Below are 6,000 nucleotides of genomic sequence, written 5' to 3'. Positions count from 1 at the left end.
TCTGTTGTCGTTGTGTCCCATTTTCAATGTTTACTCAATTAATATTTTTTTTTTGCCTGAATAGGCCTTTGAGCTACTTCTGTGAAGAACCTGTTTAAACACACACACACACACACACGCACACACACACACACACACACACACACACACACACACACACACACACACACACATACACACGCACACACACACACAGACACACACACACACACACACACACACACACACACACACACACTTACTAACAAACAGCTAGACCAACATGAAAGCATATTTAAAAGAAAGAGATCACTTCCTGAAAAAAAGTTCTGAGGGAAGGGCTTCACATGTGTCAGTTTCACTTTAAAAACAGTCTTCAGTTTTTAATTTCCCTAAACCAGATGGATCAAAAACTTGGAAAGTTTATAAAAGATAATTTTAGATAAGCAATGCAACATTAGCATATAACGCATAGACACTTTTCAGTTAACAATATTAAGTCAGTGTACCATTTTGTTTAGGCCTACTGCCACAACAACTAATAGTTATCTACAAGCACTTTTTTTTGCCCAGGAAACCTAACAACACTAGAAAAGATCATTAATGTGGAAGGATGTGCTAGAGGTTTGGGTATAGGAAAAGCCTACATGCTGGTGTAATTATGGTTGCCTCTCTTTTGATACATGATTGAGTATGCAACCCTGTTACGTGGGGAGCCGTATTGTGCACATCTGTGCGCTTGTTCTATCTGTCCACCTCTACAGGTGACCTGGTGTCTGATTGGGCTGCATTTGTGGGTGGACCTTCGCCTATAAAAGACGCCCATTTCACATTTCATCCCTCTCTCTGGCTCTCCGGCTCCCCCCCTTTCATCCAGCTACACCCCGTCTACGCTTCCGTGTTCCATTGGGCCTGCTGCACAGCGCTCCGCTGGCGCCCTGCTTTATCGTAGTTTATTGTCATTGTTTCGTTTGGACGCGATCTACCTGGTTGGGTTTAGTTTAACGTTTACATTTTGCTTTATGTACATTGTAGGTTTGGTGGTGTTTGGTGGTGGGTTTTTTGCACGCTTTAAGCTCAGTTTAAGTTTAGAGTAGAAGGAAGATTCCCGGAAGACTCACCACATTCTCATGTCCTTTTGTTTGAACGGGAGCGGTTTAGATTCCCTTTTGATTTCTTACGCAGACAGTGTGAGGGTTTGCTTTCCCTTTTGTTACCCGTTATTTTCACCACCACCTTCTTCATCAGTTAACTTTTGGTTTGTCAATAAATATATTTACTTTTCACCGTCACCATTTCTCTTTGCTTCCTTATGTTTACCATTTCTTTAAATTGATGGTTATGTAACAAACCGATATATGTTTATACTTGCCATTTTACTTTGTATTAATACATGAAATGTGAATGACAAATTGTTAATAGGCTATAGGGAGACAGACTGTATGCAGTTTTGGTATGTGCTGGATAGGCCTACTCATTGTACCTCTTTGTGGTTAGATGTTGCAGCTGCATCTGGTTCAAGTCAAGCCAGTTCTGAGAGCCGGACGGAATATATGCTGGAGGGAGGTAAGGAACCTTTACACTGTGTAGCCTGTAACAACAGTTCTGGATAGGCCTACTCATTGTACCTCTTTGTGGTTAGATGCTGCAGCTGCAGCTGGTTCAAGTCAAGACTATTCTGAGCGCTGGACAAAATATAAGATTGGAGGTAAGAAACCTTTACACTGTGTAACTTGTAACAACAGTGATTTAATAAATGATTACGCTTGAAGGTGTTTGACTAAAGTGTACATCATGTTTCGATTTCTACAGCCAGTTAGAGTGGCTCTGAAGAAACTCTCAAAATATCCTCCTCTCTTCAAACACAATGCTTTCTCTATTCCTCACTTCCACCTCCACCAAGTATTCATCTTGTCCCTCCACTTCACCCTCCCTTGTTGTGTAGGTCAGCACTTCATCGACAAGCATCGCATTCGGCTGATCGAAAGTGTCTCCACAGTGGAACCCATCCTGGATCGTCTGATGTTGAAGAACGTCATCACCCGAGAGCACATCAGTCACATCTGCAGCAAGTCCACCAGTATCGATAAAATGAGGGCGCTCTTTAAACTAGGCAGTATTCACTCCAGTACAAAAGGCAAAGACTGCCTATGTGATGTGCTTACTGAGCTGGAGCCCCTCATCATGGAGGAGCTGAAGGAAACAGGTGTGTGATGGCCCACCAACACATGTGCTTGACTAGGAGTTCTCAATCCTGCCTTTAGTGGGGACCCCTGTTTTTCACATCATCCCTTTATCCCTGCTGCAAGGACACCTGATTGAAGTCAGTGTTATTACAATGCTATTGATTAGCTCAATCAGGTGTGTTCAGATAATCAACAGTGCCACTGATTATTTCAGAAAGACATGCTGAGCAGGTAAACATTGAAGACATGCAGTTCAGAGTGACCAGTGCACAGACAGACTCTCCTTTAACAAAGATTAAACTTCTGTGATGACATAACCGCCCTATTAATGTGCCAGATTGTTAGGTGGGGCTCTACCTCTAGGTGTCAGCCATCTCACACATAACTAGCCATGAATATGTCAGTACTGTTGGTGTCTCCTAAAGGCAGGATTGAGAACTCCTAGTCAAGCACATGTTTTGGTCCACCAGAGCCCCTCACACAAGATAATGACCAAGTGCTGGCAGTGGACTTTGATTATTATTGATTTGAATGATAGGGGATATTTGTCTTCAGTATATTACTTTAATCAAGCTCTGTGTGTAACAGAAACGTATCATAATAAAGACTGTCCATTGTTATTCCTTTGGCAACTATTCAGTTGTATGAGTCCTTGGATGTCATATAATACAATGAAACGGCTGCCCATAAATTAATGTATTACTTCTTTGATAGGATTATAGGTATTACATTCAGTTAAATCTAGATATTGCACAATACAGCAAATCAAATGAATACACCTGTTTCTTTTGCCAACTACCAAAGAGGGGTGTTTAGGGAGGATTGATCACTGTAAATATTTAATGCAAAACAACCTGTGCCCTGAAAAACAGATGAACAACACTGTATGTCCATGATATTACTATTGATGTGGACAATGATACTCTGTCCAACATTTGGCCATATGTTTATATAATTTGATTATGAGAGAAAGAACACTTATACCTATTACCTGGTGTGAGGTTAAGTGTAGGCTGTATTTAGATGCATGGATACAGATTTGTGCCTAATTATTGTGCCTTGAAATTGTGCTGATTGTTCCTAGAAATTGTGCCTAGTTGGTGCATACTGTTTGTATTTTGATTAATGTTTGTTTATTTTGTGGGCACATGTTTGGGTGCTGATCCCGCAGAGTCCTCCTTTTAAATAAATATGAATACTGTGGTACAAAAACCCACCATCTCCTGCAGCCTTCTTCTTGGCTACACCACCAAGTCCAGTCGCCCACATCCCAAAGCGTGGCGTGGCACCTTGGTCCCTCACAGGCCTCTTGTTCCTCCTTAAAAAAATAATTTGAGGCATCATGTGTCCAACAGAGGGCCCCATAGAAACGAATAATAACAAATTAAAATTGAGATAACGTGATATTTTGATATTTGACATCAAAGTGCCAAATTCTGACTGGAGTGTCAGATCCCTAAAATAGGTGAGACCCTCTTGGATATGATATGATGTATCATTTAAACAGCTTGTATTTAAGTTAGTGGCATAATCAGAACACAAATGAACACTGAACACCTATGCATCTACTGTATATCACCAAAGCTGTAATGGTGTATTATTAGATCCAGGTATAAATGGGGTGATACTTTAGATTGAGGAGATGTTGTGATCCTTCAGAACTGTGCTCTTTTTTAGAACTGTGAGCTTTCAGAACTGTGAGCTTTCAGAACTGTGAGCTTTCAGAACTGTGACCCTTCAGAACTGTGATCCTTCAGAACTGTGATCGGTGGAGTCAGCAACCAATAATTGTTCTGGATACACGGCTGTTCTCACTGACTAAACAAGTAGCAACAGCCTCGACCCTACTGTAACTACAGCATTTCATAAACACACAGTCACTTGTTTTGTGTGTTGGTCCTTTATGCTCTTTCAGATTGTGGCAGTGCAGTGCCTGTGTTTATGAACACAATGTACATGTTCCTGTTATATTTACTTACGATGTTCACAGTCAAATAAGCATTAATTACAAGCTTGTTGCCATACCAGTGTAACCCCTTTTTCCCTTGTGCTATTAAATACACAAGAGTTACACTCAAATTGAACAGAACAGAAAATCCTGGCTTCCCAGCTATTGTTGCTGAGTGGGCTGGACGTCCTGTCTACCACTTCTTCTATAATTTTCATTAATAGAATTTATTTTATATATCAACTAAGTAATAACAAAATAATAAGTACTACTGTATGCATACTACTACAGCTCCCCCTAATGGTGAAGGAGAGTAAATGTTACAATATGTCATGTTGTCAAACACAAGGTGGCAGACTACCCATTGCAGCCAACAGATAAGAAGGATGACTGCCGGAGACGCAAGTGCTAACTGGCCATGGACTGGAAACAAAATGAGTATACTATATGGCACTTCGTATTCAGTACTATAGAAAAATGTGTACATGCTATCAATCATCTGAGATAGTTCTATAGATACCTTTAGTCTAAAAACACCTAAAATAACACATGTGAAATACGTGTGTGTGTGAGAGAGAGAGTGTGTGTACATCTGCATATGTGCTTTAGTGTATTTGTTTGCTGCTGTGTGTGTGCTTGAATGCAAGATAATCCAGTTAAATCTCTTACATCAAGTTAAAACTCCCACCTACAGCTGTCATCAGTTTGCCACTTTGGGTTTGTCAACGTGACATTATGTAATATTTACTCTCCTTTACCCTTAGGGGGAGCTCTAGGAGTATGAATACAGTTAATTTGGAACCATCTGAAACTAAGGTAAAAAATGATGTATTCCCCAACAGAAAACTAAGTCATGTTGTTTAATGTTCACTTCTAATGCTTCAGTATTCACAAGTTCTATAGATTCCATTAATCTTCTAAGAACACCGAAAATAACACAGTATACTTGTCAAATACATGCAAGAATGCAAGTCTGTGTTTGTATTTGCATGAAGTAAAAGCAGTCTCCTCTCAGACTAATGCTTTTCATGGCTTTTCTTTTCTCTCATTAACCACGTCTCCAGATCAGCACAGAACGTATAAATCAACAGAATGTCACTAGATGAGACCAGTCATCTCCAGACCAGCACAATACATACACTTCAACAGAATGTCACTAGACATGACCAGGCAAACTGACGTACTGCTCCTTGGAGGTCTGCCACCTTGTGTTTGACAACATGACATAACATTTACTGTCCTTCACCATTAGGGGGAGCTGTAGTAGTATGAATAAAGTCCACATTTGGCATGATTGGCACCCTATGGAAATAAGCTAAACAAAAAAACAAAAAAAACGATGGATTGGAGTTTACAGTTTATTCAATGTTTCCGTGTTGGTATATTTAAATTAGAAACAAAGTTTCAGATGTTGTGTTTTTGTGTATGGAAATGTGTGACACACAGAGATTAACTGAAGAAGATCTGTCCAGGGTGATGAAAGGCATCCCATTGAATCAGGTAATGACACTCCCAATCTTGTGTGTATTACTACCCGATACTACCTGAATATTAAAACATCCCATTGAATCAGATAATGAAACTCCCAATCTTGTGAATATCACTACCCTATCTACCTGTATAAAAGAATCAGTCAGGAGTTTTGGTATGAAACTAGCAGGCTAGATGATATCAAAAGCAGTTTAAAAAGTGGTAAAAATACTATTGCTTTAAGTTATTCACAGAAGAGGAAAAAATGACTGGCCCTCACTGAAGCGGCCAACATAGCAAGGCCTTGGGCTGCTTGATTACGGCAAAAATCATAGTCACAATTAGTTTGGTCATATATTGAAATCACCCAATATTTTATCACGATTACTTATTTAGTGTTTTTTCTGAGCAGTGGTA

Source organism: Sprattus sprattus (assembly GCF_963457725.1).
Source record: "Sprattus sprattus genome assembly, chromosome: 21".
Classification (NCBI taxonomy): domain Eukaryota; kingdom Metazoa; phylum Chordata; class Actinopteri; order Clupeiformes; family Clupeidae; genus Sprattus; species Sprattus sprattus.
Note: the sequence above shows the minus strand (reverse complement) of the source record.